General features: G+C 37.6%; 1 pseudogene; it reads right to left on the reverse strand.

The window, feature by feature from the left end:
- Window positions 1-18,274: 18,274 nt before the first annotated feature.
- Window positions 18,275-19,174, reverse strand: LOC110217926 (gap junction beta-6 protein-like; annotated as a pseudogene).
- Between the last annotated feature and the right edge of the window lie 6,958 nt (window positions 19,175-26,132).

Consider the following 26,132-nt stretch of genomic DNA (forward strand, 5'->3'; position numbering starts at 1 on the left):
AATAAAATAGGGAAAGGGGAGATCAAAGAATTGGGCATGCAATTAAAAAAGCTAGAAAAAGAACAAATTAAAATTCTGAATAAATACCAAATTAGAAATTCTGAAAAATCAAAGGAGAGATTAATAAAATTGAAATTAAGGAAACTATTAGATTAATAAATAAAACAAAGAACAGGTTTGATGAAAAAAAAACAGTAAAATAGATAAAACCTTTGGTTAATCTGATTAGAAAGAAGAAAGAAGAAAACTAAATTACCAGTATAAAAATGGGAAGGGTGATTTTACCACCCATGAAGAGGAAATTATAACAATAATTAGGAGTTATTTTGCCCAATTGTATGCCAATAAATCTGAAAATCTAGGTGAAATGGATGAATATTTAAAAAAATATAAATTGACCAGATTAACAGAAGAGGAAGGAAAATACTTAAATTAACTCCATTTCGGAAAAAAGAAATTGAACAAACCATCAATGAACTCTCTAAGAAAAAATCACCAGGGTCAGATGGATTTACAAGTGAATTCCACCAAGTATTTAAAGAACAATTAATTCTAATACTATATAAACTATTTGGAAAAATTGGCAAAGAAGGAGTCCTACCAAATTCTTTTTATGATACAAATGTGGTGCTGATGCCTGAAACCGGGAAGAGTCAAAAAAGAGAAAGAAAATTATAGATCAATTTCCCTAATGAATATTGATGCAAAATTTTTAAATAACATATTAGCAAAGAGATTACAGCAACTTGTCATGAGGATAATACACTACAACCAGGTGGGATTTATATCAGGAATGCAGAACTGGTTCAATATTAGGAAAACTATCAGCATAATTTACATCAATAACAAAATTAACAGAAATAATATAATTATCTCAATAGATACAGAAAAAGCTTTTGACAAAATACAGCATGCATTCCTCTTAAAAACACTAGAGAGCAGAAGAATAAATGGAATTTTTCCTTAAAATAAGTATCATGTATCTGAAATCATCAGCAAACACAGAGATAAACTAGAAGCATTCTAATAAGATCAGTGGTGAAACAAGGGTGCCCATTATCACCGCTGTTATTCAATAGTGTACTAGACGTGTTGTCTTTAGCAGTAAGAAAAGAAAAAGAAATTGAAGGAATTAGAATAGGCAAAAAAGAAACAAAGCTATCACTCTTTGCAGATGATATGATGGCATACTTAAAGAATGCTAGAGAATCAATTAAAACTACTTGAAATAATTGACAACTTTAGCAAAGTTTCAGTATATAAAATAAGCCCACAAAAAGCATTGGCATTTCTATGTATTACTAACAAAGCCCAACAGTGAGAGATGGAAAGAGAAATTCCATTTAAAATGACTATAGACAATATAAAATATTTGGGAGTCTACCTTCCAAAACAAACCTAGGAACTATATGAACACAATTACAAAACACTTTGCAGACAAATAAAGTCAGATCTAAATAACTGGAAAAATGTCAGTTGTTCATGGGTAGGCCAAGCTAATATAATAAAAATGATAATTCTGCCTAAATTAATTTACTTATTCAGTGCCATATCAATCAAACTACCAAAATTATTTTATAGAGCTAGGAAAAATGATAACAAAATTAATCTAGAGAAGAACAAAAAGTCCAGAATATCAAGAGAATTAATGAAAAGAAATTCAAGGAAAGTTTGATCTAAACCAGATCTAAAACTGTATTATAAAGCAGCTATCATCAAACTATTTGGTACTGGCTAAGAAATAGAATAGTAGATCAGTGGAATAGGTTAGGTATACAAGACACAGTAGTCAATGACTATATTAATCTACTATTTGATAAACCCAAAGACTCCAGCTTCTGGGATAAGATCTCACTATTTGAAAAAACTGCTGGGAAAATTGGAAAATGGTATGGCAGAAACTAGGCACAGACTAACATCTTACACTGTATACCAAGATAAGGTCAAAATAAGTACATGATCTAGACATAAAGGTAATACCATAAGCAAATTAAGAGAGCAAGGAATAGTTTATCTGTCAGATCTATGGATAATGGAAGAATGTATGACCAAACAAGAGATAGAGAATATTATGAAATGCAAAATGGATAATTTTGATTATATTAAATTAAAAAAATTTTGCACAAAGCCAATGCAACCAAGCTTAGAAAGGAAGCAGAAAACTGGGAAATAATTTTTATAGCCAGTGTCTGTGATAAAGGTCTCATTTCTAAAGTATATCAAGAACTTCATCAGATTTATGAGAATACAAGTAATTCCACATTTGATAAATTGTCAAAGGATGTGAACAGACAATTCTCAGATGAAGAAAGTAAAGTTATCTATAGTTATATTTTAAAAAATGCTCTAGATGACTGTTGATTAGAGAAATGCAAATTAAAACAGCTCTGAGGTACTACATCACACCTATCAGATTGGCTAATATAACAAAACAGAAAATGATAAATGTTGGAGATTGAAACACTAATGCATTGTTGGTAGAACTGTGAACTAATCCAACCATTCTGGAAAGCAATTTGGAACTATGTCCAAAAAGCTATAAAACTGTGCATACCCATTTGATCCAGCAATACCACTAGTAGGCCTGTATCTCAAAGAGATCACAAAAAGGAGAAAAGGAGACACATATACAAAAATATATATAGCAGCTGTTTTTATGGTGGCCAAGAACTGGAAATTGAGGGGATGCCCATCAGTTGAAGAATGGCTGAACAAGTTGTGGTATATGAATATAATGGAATATTATTGTTCCATAAGAAATGATGAGCAGGTAGATTTCAGAAAAACCTGGAAAGACTTACATGAACTGTTGCTGAGTGAAGTGAGCAGAAGCAGGAAAATATTGTACACAGTAACAGCAATATTGTGTGATGACCAACTTTGATAGGCTTAGCTCTTCTCAGCAATGCTGTGATGGAAAATGCTATCCACATCCACAGAAAGAGCTATAGAGTCTGAATGCAGATTGAAGCATACCATTTTCTCTCTTTTTTTTCTCCCTCGTGGTTTTTCCCTTTTGTTCTGATATCCCTTCACAATATTACTAAAGTGGAAATATGGCTAATAGAATTTTGCATATATAGTCTATATCAGATTGCATGCCATCTTGGGGAGGAGGGAAAGGAGGAGAAAAAAATATGGAACTCAAGATCTTATAAAAGTGAATGTTGAAAGCTATCTTTACATGTAATTGGAAAAAAATAAAATACTATTAAGTGGGGAAAAAAGAAGAAGTGATACAAGGACATACTCAAGGTCTGTCTTAAAAACTTTGGAATTGATTGTGTGACATGGGAGACACTGGCACAGGACCACCCAGCATGGTGTACCCTCATCAGAGATAGTGCAGTGCTCTATGAACAAGGCAGAATTGAAGTAGCTTAGAAGAAATGCAAGATGCACAAATTTAGAGAATTCACCCCAAATGTTCATGTAAATTATGTCCAACCTGTGGTGGAGCATTCTGAGTTTGCATTGGTCTGCTCAACCATAGTCAGATCATTGTAACCTGACTCTAACATAGCGATGTCATTTTGGTCCTCTTGGAAAACAAAGGACAAACCAACATTCTATAGACAATGGTATCATTGATTTGATTATAGTTTTTAGAACAAGAGTTACAAAGCAGGGAGGGTGGGGCAAGCACTGGAGAGTTCAGAAAATGGTTAGGGTGAATAAGCCATGGTCCCAGGGAGCTCAGAGCTGAATGGCTCAGTACCTCCCATGCATGGTCTTTTATTTAGTTATTTCAGTCCTGTCTAACTCTTTGTGACCTCATTTGGGGTTTTCTCGATAAAGATACTGGAGTGGTTTGCGATTTCTTTCTTCAGCTCATTTTACAGATGAGGAACTAAGGCAAACAGGGTCGCACAGCTAGTAAGTGTCTGAGGCTAGAATTGAACTCAGATCTTCCTGACTTCAATCTGGGAACTCTATCCATGGCATCACTTGGTTGCCTAGCATCCCTAGCCTCATGCTCTTAGGAGGTCCAGTTTGGAGAATGGAGTATCAACTCGGGCAAAGTGAAAGATGGCAGGGGTGAAAAATCATGCTACCCAACCTACCCACCTTAGTTAGGTGATAGACTTACGTTTTTTGGACATGGCCAAGGCAGGAATTTGTTTTGCTTACAATGCTTACTTGTTACAAAGATTTCCTTTTTCATTTCCATTGTGGGGTGGGGTGGGAGGGAAAGGAAAACGAATACGTATTCATTGAAAAAAAGTTGGTTTTTTTTAAATTTTAAAAAGGAAGCATCACCCCAGGGCTAGAGTTCAGAGCTGAGTGGCAAAGCTTCTCCTGCACATGATCATTGGAGGACTGATTTGGAATGTGGAATAGCAATAATGATTGGGTAAAAAGTGATTATTGATTGATCTTGCTATATGAAGTTAAAGGGAAATTTAGTCTTCTGAGTGAAGATTGAACCCATAAATTTCCCATAGGTCTCCAAGTGTAAGAAAGGTGGAATCCCAAACACCCAATGATTAGGAACCTCAAACTCAAAAGCCAGAACTGTGTAGCCTTCTATGGAGTGTGGGGTAGAGTGTAGGATTCATTTGGTATGAGACCTAGTAGTATGGAAGGGCCTTTTTGTTTAAAGAGCTAGATGGGCTGAGTCATCTGGTCTTCTGTTCTCCATATTCTTTGGAATTATTCAATCCATGATTTGTCAGTTTCTCTTGTTTGAACTTGTGGCCCATATAATGGTGGTGATAGGGTTAGTAAGATCCATTTGTTTCCCACCCTCTACAAATAAGAAAACTAGCAGTAGTATCCTCTACTTCAAGCTGAATAGGCTTCTCCATGTTGAGGCTTTACTTCTGCCTGGAAGTTATGGAGAATGCTGGAGAGAGCATAGCAGCATGGAGTGTGACCAGAAGTGGGACTCCAGAGAAAGCCATCAGATAAATGCTGGTATGCTCATTTCTGCCTCTGCTGGGGGTAATTCATCTTGAAAAGATTCAGACAAGTCTAAATTCGAGGGGCAACTCAAACACATACATTATTTGATTACTATGAGCAATCCTGTGTTGGTGAAGAAATCTGGGATACTTGCTGTGCTGCTTATGGGTAGGGTTGAAGACTCCATCTTGTTTTGGAGAAATTGGTTTGCTTTTCACAAGGCTTATTCCCCTTCAAGTACACTATAATCTTAATTTTCTGTCTCTGTGCCTTTGAACTGGTTGTCTTCTATGCCTACAATGCACTCCTTCCTCACCACCATGTTTTAGAATTCCTAGTTTCTTAAAGCTCATTTCAGGCACCAGTTTCTATATGAAACTTTTCATGTTCTTTCCAACTACTAGTGTCTTACTCTAAAATTACCTTGTTTCTGTTTTGCATCTATTTTGCATAAACCTGTTATGATAGGCTTTGTTGTGATCCTACTCTCAGAGGGCGGGGTGGGTTACCTTCCATCCATTCCCCAAAGCTTTTCAGTACCTTGAGGAATGAAGTCTTAGTTGTCTGCCATTGACTAGAGCTCCCACTGATTGTGTTTCCCAGTTTTGGGGGTCCATGCCCCTGAGTTCCATCAAACCACTTAACAGCGGATTAGCTTTCACAGTGGAATATTTACTTCAAACATATAGTAAAAACAACATTTTCCCCAACACCTTGGGAGTATAATTATAAATCCCCTATACCTCAGTCTCTGGGGAGAGGCAGAGAATTAGGCTCCTAGCTCAACTCAATACATAATATTAGTTTTACTGAGTACAAGTCCAAAGTTCCACTGGCCTAGCACCTTGGGACCCTGACTTATCAGTTGAACTGTATGTAATATATTTGGAATCCTAGGGCCTAAAATCCCCAAGGTTTGAGCTCTTGGATTGAAGACTTCACTCTTTGAAAGTGAAAGGGACAAAGGAAACAGAATAAGCCTGAGCCTATTTCTTGTGGCCACATGGCCTCAGACCTCTTCTCCCCCTCCCCCTTACTGCATGGTGTCACCTGCTGAGAGTGAATGAGTCCTTTATCCCTGGACGTGCTGGAAAGAGAGGGCAAGTCTATCAAATCAGGTCATTTTAAAGATCTGGGCAGTCTCTGCTATGTAACCAATGGTCTCCCACCTCTATCTTCAGTGATCTGGACATGTGCCAGATCTCCATCATACTTATATTTGTATATTTTGCTTTTATCAGATCAGTTGTAAGCTCTCTAAGGGTAGAAACTTTTTCTTTTGGCTTGGAATCACCAGCATCTAGTACAGTGTCCAAGTATTAATTTTGTTCAGTTTCTCTGTGACCTCATGGACCATTGTAGACCGGTACTATCCATGAGGTTTTCTTGGCAAACATATTAGAGTGGTTTGCCATTTCCTTTTCCAGTCGATTAAGGCAAATAGAAGTTAAGTGACTTGCCCAGGGTCATACAGCTAGTAAGTATCTGAGGCTGGATTTGAATTCAGGTCTTCCTGACTCCAGGTCCAGCACTATATCCACTGAGTCATCTAGCTGCCTTTCTACTTAGTAAATATTTGTTGATTGAAAGCTTTACAAGATCTTCTGTAGTATTCCTCATTTATCACTAGAATAACATATTTTTCTGGGTCTGTAGTTCTACAGCTTTCTCCTAGAGTATCTGGAATATTGGTGAGTGTTTTATTTGTGGGATCAGATGAGATTTAGGTGCCTCACTGGGGATGGATGGGGAGATTTTCAGGGGGAAAATGAGGGGAAATCAGCAGGTACCTAGGATTAGTGGGTGATTAACAGTCTGAGATAATCAATAAGCCTGAGGGAAAGGAACAGAGTTCAAAGTGATCTCCAATTGAGTAGTCAATAATAATCAGTCCTGTGGTAAAAATCTAGAAAGGCAAACAAGTCCAAATGGCTAGGTAGGAGAATGTGGTCAGAATCTTGGAGTAACAGGTCCAAAACTTTGGTGGGGGTGGGAGGTCAGGGATGGGTCTGCACGGATCAAGGTTAGGCAAACACATTGAAAGAGAAAGATGGGGAATTGGCTACAGATGATTTATTTCACATGAAAAATTTGTCTGTGGCTGTGTTTCTTTAAGGAGGTAGTCAGCAGGTCATGTCCCACTCCTTGCCAGCTGAAAGCAGTGCTACTGTGAGCTCAAACATGTTTGCAAAGTTGAGAAGGGGTTTCTGGGGTGGGGAACCTGCAGCCTGGAGGCCACATGTGGCCTCAAGAATGGCTCTTTGATGAGTCCAAGTTTTACAGAACAAATTCTTTTATTAAGGAGATTTGTTCTGTGAAGTTTGGATTCAGTCAAAGGGCCAAATTTGAGGACCTAGAGGGCCACATGTGGCCTCCAGGCTGCAAGGTTCCTCTCTCCTGAAGAGTGTATGGAAATTTATCAGTGTTGAGCATGGCAACCCACCACTGTGATCCCCAATATTGGGAAGCTGATGCTTATTGATCATTTGAACTAGCTGAGCTGCAATAGGCTAAGAAGATCAGATATCTACACTAATTCTGGCACCAATATAATGAATCCCCAAGAGTAGCAGGGAGCCCACCAGGCTGACTGGGGAGGTGTGAACTTATACATGTTAGAAATGGAGCAAATCAAAGCTTCTGTGTTCATCAGTAGGGGGATCAGGAATGTGAGTGGCTGTTGTACTTCTAACCTGGGTGAGATAGGAAGACCTAGATGAACCGAGGAAAAGAAAGAAAGGAAGAGAGAGAGAGAGACAGACAGACAGACATAGAATTTTAATAGGGTAAAATTAAGTAGCCCATTCTGTCCCAAGCCCATAATGATGGTTGGAATGGTTGTCTAAATAATTCAGATAGCCTTCTTTGAAAAGGTGGAATAGTTGAGGACCCAGTTAGGTGAGTTTAGAATGAAATCCCATAACATAATTTTTGCATATAATCATTAGTTCTGAGTACTTTATTCTTTAGTACTTGATATCTTGCCTTCTATCTCTTATCAAGAAAATGTAGAGCAAGTGGAAAATGTACTTCAGGGAATAGTTTAGTACAGATCACGACTTCTCCATGAGTAGGAGTAGTGCTGTTCTCAAAAATCCTTCTTGAGGTACCCTCAAAACAGAAAATGATCCTTAAGGTCTATCAGTACTTGCCATGAGATACCATGACGATCTCAGCTTCTGAGCCTCACAGATGACAAATTAAGACTCTGCAGCAACACTATGGTATACTAATAAGTTCCCTGCTCAAATCTTTAAGTATTTGTGTTACAGATTGCACAACAAACCTCTCTACTTCAGACCTGGAGTCTTTGCTTAAAAAGAAGAATGTCAACCTATAGTAAGTAACTGTAGGCCTCATCAGCAAATGAAGATGAACCAGATTATAAAGAAGTCTTGTTTTGTTCAGAGCTAAGTCCAAACTTTTTTTTTTTAATAATTCTCAGATAGTTCTTCTTAGTCTAATTGGTACTCTCCATGGTCCAAACTGAGTTTTTGGGGATTGGGAATGGGGGTGCAAGTAGGGTTTAGCTTCCTTGTATCTTGATGTTCCTGTGTTTCTATCCCCTAGTCTTCTGATATGACTTCTTGGCTTTGACCCACTGTCCCAAACCTTGATCTGTCTCGCTTATAAGCAAGTTATAAGTTCAATGGTATGGTATGATACAGTGGAAAGAGTGCTGGAGTTAGAGTCAAAGGCCCTGGGTTCATATTCTGACCATACCCCTTACTATCTATGTGAACTTGGAAAAATCACTTAACTTTTTTAGGCTTGGTTTCCTCATTTGTATAATGAGGGAATTTTATTGGTTGATTTCTGAGGTTCCTTCCAGATCTCTGTCTGTGATCCTATGTTCATTGTGCTCCCCATCCTAGTAGTAGAGGATCTGGTAGAACAGTAACTAATTAGTATGTTCTACTCATTTCCCACCTTCAGGTAGTTTAAGAAGATTCAAACTTGAAAACAAAAATAAAAACAAAAATGAGAGTTTATGTGGAGAAGGTTCTATGAAAGGGAAACAGGCACAAGATTTTAAAATAAATTACATCAAGACTGAATTAATTGCAAAAGTTGCTATAGTATTAAAATGTTCATTAAGTTTTAGAACTTAACTTTTCTTGTAAAATTTTAAAACTATCATTTGAATGTTAGAAGATAAAATTAAGATTTATTGACTCAACATAGTAATTATTGAGGGAGACAGTTTTGAGCTCATGAGGACATAGCCTTTATTTATAATTGGATGTTTGGTCAATAGCAAAATGACGAGGTTGTAAATGTGTCCTTTGAAAGTTAGGATTAGCTTGACTTACCATGTCATGGAAGTGTTTAGTTTTATATATATATAAAAATCAATAATTCTCCCTCTCAGTTTAGGAGCTATTTGGACAAAGATAGTACTTGGTTGAAGTAATAAAAATGGGAACTTTTTGAACTTAAATAATATACCTAACAATTTTTATGGTGGTCTAGCTTGTGATTTTACCATTATAGAGAATTCTTGGTAATCATCTCTGCTGATGCAAATCAGTAACCCACCTTCAGCTTATAGTCTTAGAGTCATCTGGGGCACTGAAGTGTAAATTGACTTGCCAGTGCTTATACAATTTTGTGTCAGTCAGGAATTGAATCTAGATTTTCTTGACTTCAAGGTTGCCCCTCTATCCACTATGCTGTATTGCCTTTTAAAGTTTAACAATAGGCTATCTAAAAATAGACCTTGCATTTCATATTCTAGAATTTATCCAAGACTCAATTCTAATAAAAAGGCAAATTATTTTTTTCAATCCATCTTTAAGAGATCAGCCTGTTGGGTCTTTCACTGTTTATTTCCCTGTATTTCCACATTCTGTATATTTGTAACCTGCTAAACAGTCAGGCCAAAATTTCAAAACATCATTATTCTTTGCACCTGCTATAGCCTAAAGATGAAACTGGGGACATGCAATCAGTCACTGAAAAATCTGCAGTGGAAAGATTTAACACTTGGCTTCCTTCCATTAAATTTCTAACTGTTTTTCTCAACAAAAGAAACACAGACCTTTTAGCAATTCAGTCTTTTCTAAAAAATGAAAACACTCAAAGCTTTTCAGACATAATTTGTCTTTATATGAAAAAAATCCTTCTAATTGCTCTTTCTAAATGTTTAATAAAATTTCTCTAGCTTTGCTTCCTACTAAGATTGCTTTCTATAAAAAAACTTCATAGGAAACTAACAAATTTCATGCCTTCTATGATAAATCATTCAGTGATTTTTATCCTTTTCCTCTGACCTTACCAAATCTAGTCCTAGGTCCTGGAGAGAGGATAAAAATGTCTATAAGAACTTTTTTTTAAAAAGAGTTATTCCATATTGGATTTGTTTATTTTTATTGGGCCTACTAGTAAACTCTTTGTTACAGAAAGGTATAATAGTGTCAGAATTTTGCAAACATGTGTTGGATTCCTGACTACTTAAAAAGCAAACAAGTCAATGATAAAACATGCAACACCTTGTTATATTCTTGCTGTTTGGAGATGCATTTCAAGGGGACAGCATTCTGGCCTCTTTCTTTTCTCCAGGCTCCTGTACCTGTTAGAATAAGGAGTAACTAGTAGAGGTAGTGCTATGGCATGTGCTACTTGATTGAAAAGACAGCTTTTATTGCAATATATGATAGGTTCTTTCAGGTCCCAAAAAGCAAGTTGATGTAGATGCTATACGTCTAAGTATACTGGAGTGGCAATGCAACTGAGGAGAGTACCCACTTGTATTGGGCGGAGATGTTGCATAAGACAAATTGGTATTTGCTATCACTCTGTGCTATTTTTCCTTACTGAAAAATGTTCATTTCTGTGCTGAACCTCTTCCTCTCCCCAACTTTGACTGAACTCCGTTCTTATCTCTTGACTAGGGACCTGGATTTGTTGATAACAGTGACATCTTTGGCTTGACTCCTGTACAGAATTTTGGTTATTCTCTTGGATTATTCATGGGTTGGATCATGTCCCTTTCCCCTAAGTATATTCCTCTCCCTTCCCCATCTCCCAACTGTAGTTATTTCCCAGTATCCACAGGTTCTATTCTCTTAGGAGACAGAAATCCCAATATTCTTATCTTATACTCCAAATTAAAACAACCCCTATTGTCACATGATAATCATATCATGGCAGAGCTGCTTTCTGCCTTTGAGGCCTTCTAGTTAAAGACTTGGGAGCTAAATATACAGACGGCCACGAGGAGCAGACCTCCAAAGAACTGGATTTACTCTGGTAAGCTTTTGAGACATTGTAGGAAGCAAATTATTGGTTTCCAGAGTAGGTGAAGGGGGCTATCCTGCTTTCCAGAAACAGAGATAATTATCCAGATTCTTTCACCAAGTGGTAGGGGACCTTCTTGGGTCTTGCAACAGTGCAAATTGTTTATGGATCTGTTTCCATAAACAGCCAAGGCAAAGGTAGTCTTTGTATCCTAGTGCAAGAAGCTGCTTGCTGGGCTACTTATAACTTAAGGGAAACAGCTTCCTGTTGAATATTGTGGAGGTGTATCTTTGAGAATTCAAGCAGAGTGGATATCTTTCTTAGAGTTGAATGGCCCATCCTTGAATTGAATTCACTGGCTGAGACAGTAGCAAGGGAGTAAGATAGACTATGCCAGGTCCTTTTGGACCCTAAGCTAGGAATTGTTGTAGAATACTTGAATAATCAATTATTGAAGGGTTTAGCCATGCCTATTTACAGTGTGTTATAGAATCATCAGACATCAAAGCTAGAAGGAATCTTGGATTTTTAGCTGAATACTCTAATTTTATGGATGAGAACACTAAGGCCTAGAGAAATGAAGTGATTTTTCTACTATAGTCATAGTTAAAGTAAAATATAATTGAGATGTTTAGTCTAATTCTATTTCTCCTAGCCTAGTGGAGGTAGCCACTAATTTCTCTTTTTCTTTTAATTAGATTTTGCCTTTTTAAGTTTACAAGCATTTATTTTCTCTCTTCCATCTCTCCATTCCCCCCACCCCAGAAAAATAAAATAAAACCTAGTTAAAAATATTTATGGTCAAATAGGTGCTAACTTTTCTATATTAATTTAGTAATGTGATCAACCATCTTTGGTTGTGGCTGAAACCATGGCATTTTACTGTTAAGCTACTAGTACAGTGTTCAGTGAGGAAAGCCCATGTATCTCATCCTTGACCCCTCTGCAGCTTTTCACAACCCATCCTGGTCATTCTCTTCTTAGCTGACTTCCTTAATACTGTTCATCCAACTTGTCTGAATGATCCTTCAATTTAACTGAAAATGGATTTGTTGAACACATACTATATGCAAGGTCTTGTGCTTGAGATTGAGTGTCTAAAGGAAAAACCTGAAAAATAGCCCAGGAACTTAAGAAATTTATATTGATGGATCATCATCCATTTCCTGGTCCCTTAATATGAATGTTTCCCAGGTGTCTGCCTTCAAATGTTTCCTCTTGAAGCTCTCATTAGCTCTCATGGATTCAAATAACTCTATGTAGATAGCTCCAGCCCAGTGTGGTGGTGCGTGCCTTTAATCTCAACTACTGGGAAGACTGAGTCTGGTGGATCTCATGTTTAGTAGTGTCAAGCTGCAGGCAGCTATGCTGATTGGGTGCCCAGTTAAGTTCAGCATCAGTAAATATAGTGAGCCCCTGGAAGTGAAGGTTAGAGGAGAACCAAATTGCTTGAGGATGGGCAAACTGTCCTGGGACAGAAATAGAGCCGGTAAAAGATGCTGTGTCAGTCAGTAATGGGTTCAGGCCCTTGAAAAATCTATCACCTTCACTTTTAGCCTGGGAGAGATAGGGGGACCCAGTATTAAAAAAAAATCTGTGCAAATGACTACCAAGTCTATATATCAGATTATGCTCTTTAATTGATATAACACATCTGCAGTTTTTTTTGTGATTCATGAACTTAGTATTTCAGGATCTGCTGACCCCAAGAGCAGTGATTTATTTTGAAAATATACTTATCTAATCCCAGGACATTGCTCAGCATACCAGATGAGTCTATTCTATCTGCTGGTACCCATGCCAACACTGCTGTTTGCTAATATGGAGAAATAGCAATAGAAAAAGGAGAATTTTACATTTTTGGAGCAGATAATAGTCTAAATAAGACTTGTTAGGAATTTTTTTTGTCTACCCTAAAAGTCTAGTGGTCAATTTCATGAGCCTTTTCATGACTTCCTATATGTTTTCCTAGGATTTTTGTTGATCACATATACAACATGATAACTGACAGTGTGTCCCAGTCCTATGAAGTTTATGCCTGGGTAAAAGATCCCATGAAGAAGTAGCAGTCTTTTTTTTAAGCAATAGAGTTTTTCTTTTGCTCAGGTGACCACATTCATGTTTCAATTCTTCACAATGGTTTAAATCCAGTTTCCAAGCCAATTTTTAAAAAGTACCCAAGTTCATATAAGACATCCACCTTCTGAAAGGTACACCTTGGCAATGAATACACATTATATAACAAGCAAAGCATTTCAAATGTGTTGGAGAACACATACACTGGCCATCACATTCTCCACCCCCCCCACGCCCCATTTGATAGTATAGCTGTTGTTTATATGGTCATCACATGTAATATATTGCATTTACAAAACAAATATTCTTTAATTTAAAAGTTTAGATACCTACAGTGTGGGGTGTAGGTTGTGTTCAGGGAAGACTGGTACCTCTGGTATGAAGTCTACTGAGATCTTTTCAGATTTGCTTTCCACCTTTGATATACACCTGAATGACCCAACTCTTATGTGTGGCTCCAAGAAATTGTAGCATACACAGCAGCCACACCCAAGTAAACAATTTTAGCAGACAGGCTAAACAAGGTTGAAGGTAACTGAGGGGTCTTAAACCCTTCAGTGAGTTAGGTGGGGTCTACCCCAAACATGTGAAGATTTCTCCTGGTGGAATGGGGGGATGAGAACAATTTGTTCCAAAAGTCATGAAGGCAGCTGAAGCAGGTGCTGTGTAGTGCTTAGAGCTTGGTCAGACATCAAAGATGCCAAGGTCATTCATTGCATCCTGAGCTATCACCAGTTGTCTTGATTTTTGTCTTGCCATGGACTTCAGTGACTCTGGAAGACAGAGTGAAGTCCATGACTTCATGTAACTTGGCCTTACTTAAATCCAATTTATGTGTAAATCAAAAGACATCACTCATACCATTTTATCATTTTAACCTACCTCAAAGTCCTGTGACAATAGACAAGTGACAAAGCAGCAGGTGTGGATACACTGGGAGCCATAGTTACAACCCTGCACAGATGACCCAGGCCATTGTCTTCTCACTGAACTGAAACAGCAGTGGAATTCACTGGCTCCCTGGGTGTCTGAGCAACCTTTTTGAAGTACCACACTGCTCATCTCCTGGAATGAGAAAGGGGCTAAAATTGTCTGCTTCACCCAATCTGGCCTGTGGTTGAAACACAAAAAAATGTACACAAACTTTTGCAAGGATGATTCTACTCACCACTGGGGACATGGAATGTGTGCACGCTTATGGACAACACAAAATCCAGTAGATCTGAAAGATGAACAACTCTTGTTGCAAGAGAACTAAGCAGGTTTTGCATCCAAATAGCAGCCCTGAGTAAAACAAGGTTGCAAACGAAGCTTACTGAAATCAGAGCTTGATACATGTTTTTCTGGAGTGACCACAGTGAAAGAGAGCACTATGAAGCTGGTGTAGGTTTTGCAATCAAAACAAATCTAGTTAACAAGTTTGTATGCTTATCAAAAAGAGTGAATGACAGGCTCATGACGATGTGATCACCACTTGTAAGAAAGCACCATGCCACCATCATCAGTGCCTATGTTCCCGCCATGATGAACCCTGATGAGATCAAAGAATAATTTTATGAAGACTCAGTGAACCTCATCATCAATGTGCTGAAAGAGGACAAGATTATAATTTGGAGTGACTTTAATCCAGGAGTAGGTACCAACTACTAGATATGGCAGGGAGTACTTGGGAAGAATGGAGCTGGAAACAGCAACAGCAATAGTCACTTACTAAAAGTCTTGTGCATCTCATGACCTTCTCATCATAACACTGTCTTCCCTTCACCTAAATGCATCAAAACTTTATGGATGCACCCTTGCAGCAGACATTGTCATTTAATAGACTATGTCATTGTAAGGAGAAGCGAAAGACAGGATGTGAGAGTGATGAGGGAGATGTGTGGTGCAGAGTGTTGGATTGATCATAGACATCCTCTCCAAGCTAAATATTGGCATTCAACAAAAGCAGTGGCCCCAAGGCAAGATGATTACCAGAAGACTTAATATCAACAGATTAGAGCACTTCTAGTGGGAACATTTGTTGCTAACTTGGAGGGAGAGCTGAGTCAACATACAGCTGGCAACTGCAGAGCAGAAAAGGAGTGGGCAGCTTTCAGAGATTTGGTGTACAGCACTGCATTTACTCATCTAGGCCACAATACTTGTGAGTATGTTTCTGAATGTCAAGATTGGTTTGACAAAAATTATGGGAAAATTCAGAAGCTGCTGAACAAAAAATGAGAACTCCGTAAAGTTTACCAGTCTTACAAGTCATCCTTCTCTAAGAAGGCAGCTTTTAACTCCATCAAAAGTAAAGTACAAGGGAAGCTTAAAGAGATGCAGGATTCTTGGATCAGTATGAAGGCAGATGAAATTCAGTTTTACGTGATAGTAACAATCCAAAGCACTTTTATGATGCCCTGAAGGCTATTTACAAGCCAAAGACGTATGGTACATCTCAACTTCTCAGTGCTGATAGAGCCACATTGATTAGTGATAAGGATATAGTCCTAAAGAGATGGACTGAACACTTCCATAATGTTTTCAACAGGCCGTCATCAATAAATGTTAAAGCCATTGACCATATACAGGTTGAAGTTAATCCTCTTTTAGCCAAACTTCCAACTGAAGAAGAGGCTTTGAATGCCATTATAGTCCTCTCATGTGGCAAAGTGCCTGGTTCTGAATTCCACCTGAGACTTACAATGCAGATTTACTTTGCTCATACAAAAGCAGACTGACATTTTCCAGGTCATATGGCAAGAAAAAGTTGTCCCCAAGAGTTCAAGGATGCCTACATTGTCAATCTCTGTAAAGGTAAAGGAAATAGATTATCCTGTGACAATCATAGGGGAATATCTTTCTTAGTCATTGCTGGCAAGATTCTTGCCAAAGTCCTTCTTAATAGGCTAATCCTTTACTAGAAGTTGGTCATCTACCTGAGAGCCAGTGTGGTTTTAGAAAGGGCAAAAGATAGGTTGACATGGTGGTTGCTACCTAACAATTCTGAGAGAAATGCCAGGGGCAGAACACAGGGGTCTGTACACAAAGTTCATTAATCTGACCAAGGTCTTAGATAATCAGTCTTGAGAGCTTGTGGAAAATTTTGGCAAAAATTGGGTGCTTGGAGAAGTTCATCAGTATTGCAGGTCAGTTTCATGATGGCATGTTTGCATGGGTTCTGGATTATGAATGATGTTCTCACACTTTCCCAGTCACCAATGGAGTGAAGCAGGGATGTGTGCTTGCCTTATGATGTTTTCAGCAATGTTGTCAGATGCTGTCAATGAGGATGAAAAAGGCATCAAGGTCATTTACTGCACTGACAGTAAATTATTTAACTTGAAAAGGCTACAAGCCAAGACTAAAATGGAGGAAGAGTTGGTGCATGGTTTTGTTCATAGATGATTGTGCACTCAATGGAGCCTCTAAGACTGACATGCAATGAAGTATGGGTTGCTCTGCTGCTCGTGTTAATTTTGGCCTAACAATTAACAGCAAGAAAATACAGGTTCTCCATCAGCCAGTACCACACCGCACATGGAACCATCAGTTACAGCAAATTGAGAAATATTGAATGTTAAGGATAAGTTTACTTATTTGGCAGCATACTTTCCAGGGATGTCCATACAGGTAATGAGGTTAATGCCAGAGCTAGCTCAGTGTTTGGGAGGCTCTGAAGGAATGTGTGGAAGAGAAGAGGTATTAGTCTGCCTACCAAACTGAAAGTCTACAGAATCATTGCGCTGACGTCATTATTGTATGTCTGTGTATGTTGTATTTTATGCCTGTGTTGTACGTTTCCATTTGAATTGTCTTAAGAAGACTCTGAAGATCACCTGGTAAGATAAGGTACAGATGCTGAGGTTCTTTCTAGAGTTAAACTGCCAAACATTCAAACTGTACTGCAGAGTATAACTCTCTTGGTCTGGCTACATTGTTAGGGTGTCAAACATACATTTGCCTAAAAGACTATTACACAGCCTTCCTCACTTAAATCCCATTCACTTGCATGTAATGGTATCACTTCCATGATGTCATGGTCCTTTTCGAGAATGAAAGACAAACAACAGCAACAACAACAATATTTTACAGAGATCTCAGAGAAGACAAGTACTCCCATGGAGGTCAGAAGAAGTGATAGAAGGACACTCTCAATGTCTCTCTGAAGAACTTTGGAATCAATTGTATGACATGGGAGACTCTGGCAAAAGACTGCCCAGCGTGGCGTGCCCACATCACCTTGACTCTAACATAGTGATGTCATTTTGATCCTCTTTGAACACTAAGGACAACACCAACCAACCAACCTACAGCATCGTTATTAAAACTCCCATGTGTTATACCCTGCCTCCCCCGTCCCAGATAAGAATAACTGCAGCAAATTTCAAGATTCAGTTGTGTTCCATGTCATACTTAAATAGCATGGAATACCTGGCATTATGAAAATAGTTATTGTTATTGTTATTGTTGTTTGTCCTTTGTTCTTGAAGAGGACCATGATATCAGGAAGATGATGCCATGACTTGCGAATTAGACCTCAGAACTAAAAGAAGAAACATTATTAAAAAGAATTTATAATAATAATATTAATATCTAAACAAAATATTTTTCTCTCTCCTTGCCATTGAATATTTAATAATTTTAAGGAAACATAATCCTTGAGAGGATGAGACTGACCTGAATATCTACTCAAAGTAAATTTAAAGATGTTTTAGTACACAAATGACAACTTATTCTTTCCATTTTTTTTAAACAGAATTGTTCACTGCGTTAGTTTGTGAGTTCCTTGAGGGCAGGAACTTTCTTTTGCCTCTTTTTGTGTTTCTGGTGTTTGGGACAGTGCCTGGGACATAATGGGTGCATAATAAATGGTTATTGGTTGACTGATAATTTAGATTATAAATTCTCCAAGAGATTTCATTTGAGTCTCTTTTTGTTATGAATTTCATTGGCACCCCTGTCTCCTCCATCCCAAAAAATCAGCCTAAAGACTAGTTTTGACTAGCATTGACATCCATCTTTCATTGAAAAACAAGGGTCTGTCATTGGTAGTTAGACTAATTTAAAATCTTTAACTCAGAAAACCTGTGATTGCATTTCCTCCACTGCCTGAAATTAACTCATTCATTTCATTTTGCTTACTTTCTTTTATGGATGAATAGGGTGATTTCTTGAAGCCTGTCCTCTTTTGGACCTTCTCAAATACAGTTTCATTAGCAACTAATATAAAAGCCACATTTAACAGAACGCAAATCAGAGATACTATAATAATAACAAACATTTATATAGTTCTTACCATGTGCCAGGCACTGTGCTAAGTACTTTACAATTGTGATCTCATTTGATCCTCACAACAACCCTAGGAGGTGGGTGCTATAGCAGTTATGAAAATGATAAAAACACTTTTCAGTGGTTCTCAAAATAAAGCAGTCCATAATATTGGGATGAGGATTAATACTAAATTCTACCACACAGGGAAGGTTATAGCCATTTCAAAAAGAAAGTAAAACACATATATAAAGGATTCTTTGAAGATAATTCTAAAGAAAATATTTTTAGTTTAAGTCCACTACCAGGATCCCTCTATTCAAACCCTCTGTGCTTTCATGTCCTCTAGGTCTTTATATTCATTCACTTTCTTTTCTTTTCTAAACTGGTTTGTATTCTCATGACTATTGTAAGTAACATGCCTTGCTTCTAGGAGTGCCAGAGTAAAGGCAAAGATCAGCTGACTGTCCAAAGTCTGATATGAGAAATAGGCAAGAAGTGGTTGTAACACATGTGTTTGCATCTTAACTGCAGCATATTACAGACAAGATCTTTTTGCTCATCTCTCCACACTTCTTCAGTAGCTACAATGGAGATCATGACCCTTCCCCCAAATGAAGAGGACAGTGATCCAGACCTTCCTTATGCTGGTGGAGAGTTTATTGACAACTTCAATTAAGATATGCAGTATATGTCAATTCATCTTATTGGTGAGGTGAAGAGAAGATAATTAGATCAAGTGGGAGTCTCAATCTTCTATGCCAGAGAATTGCCCAGAAGTTCCAAGCTACATCATAATGTAACTCTTTACTCTGTTTTCAGGAATTCAAGGCTATTGCATCTATGTCAGTGGTGTGTGGCAGAAATGTGGGTGATTCATGAGTGATGGAGGAAGTGGACCAGGAAGGGATGATAAGGGGAGAGGAACACTGGGGGACAGAAAGGGTGTCAGTTAAGCAACATGTGATGGGGTGAGGGACCTGAACCTTCCCATACTGAGTTTGCTTTTACTCCTGGGGACTGATACCCAGCGGCCACCTCAAACTAAGGGGCCCCCAGAAGTCTTTTTGTAAACTCCGTCTGCTCCTTTTTGTCCCTGATTAGATATATTTAAATGAATCACTTACCTCTTTTCCAGGATTATGTAATTTTTTATTTTGTTTTTATTGCTACATTTTGTCTCAACATAGCACACATAGCTGTCTCACAAAGTAATTCCTTGACGACTGTTTAACATTGTCACTTATTAGAGCGATTGCAATTGGTCGAGTATGTCATTTTCCAACTGCATAGTTTACTCTTTGATAGAGAAAGGAAAGTTTGCACTTTAACTTCAATAATTTTGTACCAGAAAGCTAGGTGGCAGTTTAACTCCAAGCCTAGTGCTAGGCTTGGAACAGGAAGACTCATCTTCATGAGTTCAAATCCAGCCTCAGACACTTACTAGCTGTGTGACCCTGGACAAGTTATTTTGTCTCAGTTTCTCATCTGTAAAATGAGGTGAAGAAGGAAAAGACAAACTACTCCAGTATCTTTGCCAAGGAAACCCCAAATGGGGTCACAGAGTTGGGTATGACTGAACAACAACAAAGATCACAGAAATGGAGCTGGGAGGGATCTTAGAAGTCATAGACCCTGTCCCTACCTTTAAAAATATAAAAACAAACAAACAAAAAACCCAAACAAACAATTTTGTACCAATATTGTCTGCAAAAGTTCATACAAATTTTCCCAAGTTTCTCTTAATTCCTTATATGCATGATCGTTTATGGTGCAGTTTGTATAGGGTTAATCAAAGGAGCTCCTCCATCAAATTAAGTTTATAGTAAGGTGAGTTTTTGGGACTGGAGTTTATTGGGAGAGAAGCTTTTGTCAGGAGTTTGGACTGAATATCCCTATTGAGAATATAGGCATACCCTTTAGTGTGTCTTGGAAAATGAATTTTCCTAATGGAGGCTGCACCAAGATGAATTTGCTGGTCCAGAGTGTTGAAAGAAGAGATTCTTGTTAGAGAAATCAGCTCTTTTTGCTGGCTCATAAAAGAAAGCTTCGTTGAGAATTTAGGGCCAAGGATCATAGATTTAAAGCTGATAGGAACCTGACAGGACACCTAGTCTAACTTCTTTCTATGAATATCTTGGGATTTACTGGCTAAATTTCTTTCTAAAGGACCATGTCTTAAACCCAAACCACTTTGGCTGTCATTGATTGGCCAACATTGGGTCCCAGCCCAAGCCTTACTTGGTCATTGGGCCCTGATGGCTCAGAGCGAGTATAAATAGCAATTGTTTCTGTTTTGGCCAGAAACCCTGAGGTCTTTCCCTCACAGACTGATTTTTTTTAAACTAGGTAAAAAAAGACCATTCTATGCCTCATTTCTTACCTAGCCTTAATCGCTGAATGGGTGTTGCCTCAGTCAAATTGAGACCTGGGAAAGACCTTAAGTTAAAAAGACCATGGTCTCCCACTACATCCAGGGCTATCTCCAGTTGTCCTAATCTATATCTGGCCACTGGACCCAGAGGGCTCCAGAGGAGAGAATGAGATTGGTGTCTTTGCACAGCCCTCCCTCCCTTAAATCCAATTCATTTGCAAGTTACGACATTTCCTTCCTCATGTCATGGTCTGTTTTGAGAACGAAGGACAAATGACAAGGAGGAAAGTGAGGCCACAATTTTTGTTGTTGTTTTTTCATAATCATATAGAGTTCTTATTCCAGTAAATCACTTATTTATTTTCCCACACAAACTATTGACTAGCCCAGGAATTTTAATAATCAACAACATTAATATTTAATAATTGTTCACATTAATTTTAAAAATTTAATATTCTGTGGTTATTAGTACAACACTTAGGTTATTGAGTTATCTCTCACTCTTTAAACATGACTTGTCCACCTCCTTTTTTACAGTATTAAGTATCATTTGATGACATCTTTTATCCTACTTCTTGCCTTGTTGGCAATGTCTTTTCCAGTCTTTTCATACTCATCATATGTCTTTATATTGTTTTTCAAGTCCCCTACAATTTTTTGATTCTTCTGATATCATGATGGTCTGTGATTCATAGATACACACTGCAGTCAGATGAGAATGAGGAGATGCATCCAGGGCTATCTCCAGTTGTTCTATATCTGGCCATTGCACCCAGATGGCTTCAGAGGAAAGAGTGAAGCTGATGACTTTGCACAGCCCTGCCTCACTTAACTCCAATTCACTGGCAAGTCAAGACATCACCCTTCTGATGTCATTGACAACAAACAACAACAGAGTTCATGGTCCCACCTTCCAATCAAAGAGGCAGATTGTAGTGATGAGGTGGGGTACCAAGGCTGATGAGATCTTGCAGAACAATGAGGTTATTCAATAATGAGCTTTTTGGAGCATGGTGGAGAAGTCAGTCAGAGAAGTCTCAAAGTAGTACTGCCAGGTAACAACTGAAATTGAATGTTGCAAGATTACTAAGAATTACTATGAATCTCTTCAAAGAAGAGATATGAGAAAGTATCTCTCTCCACTGCTTTAGAAAGGTATGGAACATTTCATGTATTGCCAGATTTTATGTATGCATTGATATATTTGGCTGATTTTTACTCTTCTTCCTCTTTTTCTTTTACAATTTTTTTTTGTTGTTCTTATATAGGGTGGTTCTTGGGGTAGGGAGAAGAATGATAGAAGGGGAAATTTAGGAAATGTAAAACCAAATATTTTTAAAATATTCAAACAAAAAATGTTTAAGTGTGTAAAGTTTCATTTTAATTTTAAACTAAAACAAATTTAAATTAAAAAAAAGATATGTATAGAAAATTAAAGCAAAGACAAATAACTGAGGCTGATCACAAAAGCCTTCATGTTGACTCTGCCCTGTAATAATATGTCAGGGGTGCAAAAGCACAGAATAAGATGAGACTAGCAAGGAAAGCTTAGGGCAACAGAAATATTTGTTAAGCTGGTTATATTTGGGGAAAGAATTTTTATAAAAGGGTAGGCTTAATGCTTAAGGTGGAAGGGATGATAATAATTGACAATAGAGAGAAAGAAGAGGTACTTAATTCTTATTATGCTTCTGTTGCCTTTGCCCAAGAGAATGATTTTTGGACTAGAAAGGACAAAATAGGAATGTTTGATGAGGAGTTGATAAATATAAATAAGATGTTTATAGGAAAGAACTTAGATGCCCTTAATGAATTCTGGTCACCTGGTTCAGATGAACTATATCACTGGTTACTTAAAACAACAACAGCAACAATAATTAATAGATTAGATTGTTAAACTGGGGTTAGTAATATTTGAAAAAAACAGAATAGGAGTGATACTACAAAACCGAAGAAAGGCAAATATCTTGATTTTCAAAAAGGGAAAAAATAAGGGTCTGCAAACTCTAGGCCAATGATCTTGCCTTTGATTTTTGGGAAAATTCTAGAACAGATTATTTTGAGATGGTTAGTACAGAACTAGCATAGATTCATCAAGAACAGGCCGTGCCAGACTAACCTTATTTCAATTTATTTTTTACAAGACTGCTAGATAGGTAGAAAAGGAGAATACTACAGATATAGTTTGCCTCATTTTAAGCAACAACTTTATAAAGCATCTCATTTTCTTCTTATGGAAGAGAGATATAAGTTCAACTAAAGTACATTTAGATCAGGTATTTTTAGCCTGGGCTCCATGGATTCCCAAGGAATTTTTTTTCTTTTTTAGGCAATTGGGGTTAAGTGACTTGCCCAAGGTCACACAGCTATTAAGTGTTAAGTGTTTGGTCTGAGGCCGGATTTGAATTCAGGTCCTCCTGAATCCAGGGCTGGTGCTCTATCCATGCGCCACCTAGCTGCCCCAATTCCCAAGGAATTTATGGATAGTTGATAAGCACTTATTAAGCACCTCTTATGTGCCAGGATTGTCCTAAGCTATGGGGACACAGAAATGCAAAAGACGTCCTTGCTATCAAGGAGTCTAGCAAGGGGAACAAAATGCAAGCAACTATATACAAACAAATTATATACAAGATAAATTGGAGATCATCAATATAGGGAGTCACAGGGAAAGGCTTCTTGTGGAAGATGAGATTTTAGCTGAGACCTGAAGGAAGTCAGGGAAGCCAGGTGATGGAGATCAGGAGGGTGAGAATTATAGGCATTAGGGGACAGCCAGTGAAAATGTACAGAATCTGGAAATGGAGTGTCTTGTATGAGGAACAGCAAAGGAGGCTAGCATCACTGGATTAAAGAGTATGTGGAAGGGGTGAGTTAGATGTAAGAGCCAGATTATGAAGAGTTTTGAATGCCAAATACAATATTTAATATTTGATCCTAGAGATGATAGGAAACCCCTACTTTGTTGAATGGGAAGTAACATGCTCATATCTATGCTTTAAGAAGATCAATTTGACACCTGAGTGGAGAATACATTGAAGTTAGGAGAGACTTGTGGCAGTATGACAAACCAACAGGCTATTGCAACAGATTTCAGGTGGCTCATGAATGTGTATGTGAAAAAAAATGTGTCTTCATGTCAGTGTAACTGGCTTCTTTTGTTACCTTAGGTATTGAGGCAACTGGGTGGCATATCATATAGTATTGGGTTTGGAGGCATTAAGACCTGAGTTCAAATCCAGCCTCAGCTGTGTGACCCTGGACAAGCCACTTAAACTTTCCTCAGCCTCAGTTTCCTCATGTGTGAAAAGGGATAATAATAGCATCTACTTTCTAGGGTTGTTGTGAGGATAAAATAAGATAATGTTTGTAAAGCATTTCTTAAAGGCCTATATAAATCCCAGGTATTATTTTTTTCATTTAAAAACATTATTAAGAGAAAGGGTCCATAGGATCTTCCTACTGCCAAAATGGCCCATGACCCCCAAAATCTAAGAACTTGAATTAAATGGATTCAGAACTAGTTGAATGGCTGAACTGAAAGAGTAGTCTTTAATGGTTTGATGTCAAGTTGGTAAGAAGTCTCTAATGGAGTGCCCCAGGGATTTGTGCTTGACCTTGAGCTATTTAACATATATTAATGACTTAATATTAAATAATAAATGGAATACTTATAAAATTTACAGATGACATGAATCTAGGAAGTAGAACTCATACATTGGATGACAAAATCATGATCCAGAAAGATCTGCAGCATTGGGTTGAATATAATAAAAATGTAATTCAGTATGGATAAATGTAAAATCATACTTGGGTTCAAGAAATCAATTCTAAAATTACAAAAATGAGGAAGGCATGATTAGATAGCAGTTTATCTGAAAAGATCTGGGGGTTTGGTGGACTGCAAGTATAATGTGATATGGCCACCAAAAAAGCTATTACAATCTTTAGTTGCATTAAGAAAGATATAGCTTTTACTTTGATCCAATACAATTCCAAAGGATTCATAATGAAAAATGCTATCCACCTCCAGAGAAAGAACCGATGAACTCTGGGTGCAGATTCAAATATACTTTCTTCACTTTTTTTTTTATTTGTGTGTGTGTGTGCTTTCTTTTGAAACATGGCTAATATGGAAATATGATTTGCATGACTTCACATGTATAATCTGTACCATATTGCTTGCCCTCTCAAGGGAGGGAGGGAGGGAGAGAGGGAGAAAATCTGGACCTTGAAATTAAAAAAAATGAATGTTAAAAACTTTCCCATTGTAATTAGGAGATATTTAATGAAGTAAATTTTATATACATATACATATACATATACATACATATATCCATATATATACATATACACACACACACATACACATATATATGTATATGTATGTATATATGTGTTTTAAAGAGAAAGCTGTAGGACGTGACAATCTCTCTGTATTCTGCTGTGGTTAGATAACATCTGAAGTATTGTAGTTCATTTCTGGGTACCACAGTTTAAGACACACACTGATAAGCTAGAAAGCATTCAAAAGTGGACAACCAAGATGGTGAAAGGCCTTGAGTCTAGATTGGTTGAAGAAAGGCTACTTAGCTAGGAGAAGAGAAGACTCAGGGTTGATATGATTACTGCCTTCAAGTATTTGAATAGGATTAGACTTGTTCAGTTTGGCCTTAGAAGGCAAAACAAATAGCAATGAGTAGAAGAACCAAATTTAGACTTGCTGTGGAACAAAAGCCCAAACCTTCATTTTAATAATTATAGCTATCCAAAATTAGAGTGGGATATTTTATGAGATAGTGGAGGTCTTCAAGCAAAGCTGAATGTACTTGTTAGGCATGTAGCAGTATGATTTCTTTTTCAGGAATGAGTAGGATTGGATGCCTCTGATGTCCCTTACAATGCTAAAATTTTATAATTCCAGCCCAACCTATTTAAACACACTGCCTACTTTGAAAAATGGGAAATGGATTTAAGTGAGGACATTGATACTGACCTGTGATTTCATTAGCTTTTGCATTCTTAGACTTATGATTTCATCAGTGGAGGGATCTGTGGATCTCATTGATAAGGTTCTTTAATATTAGAATATCAGATAATTAACACAAAGGTCAAGATTAACAATTAATCACAAGAAAGGATAATGATGAAATGAAAACATTTCACACAGTCATAACGGCTGTGCCCAACAATACAGATTTCAATTCATCTGCAATTTATAGTCCTAGACAGTTCTGTGGGACACCATTGAGATTAAATGACTTTCCCATCATCTCACAGGTACAGA

This window comes from Phascolarctos cinereus, unplaced genomic scaffold, assembly GCF_003287225.1.
Source record: "Phascolarctos cinereus isolate Bilbo 61053 unplaced genomic scaffold, phaCin_HiC Scaffold_5;HRSCAF=322, whole genome shotgun sequence".
Taxonomy (NCBI): Eukaryota; Metazoa; Chordata; class Mammalia; order Diprotodontia; family Phascolarctidae; genus Phascolarctos; species Phascolarctos cinereus.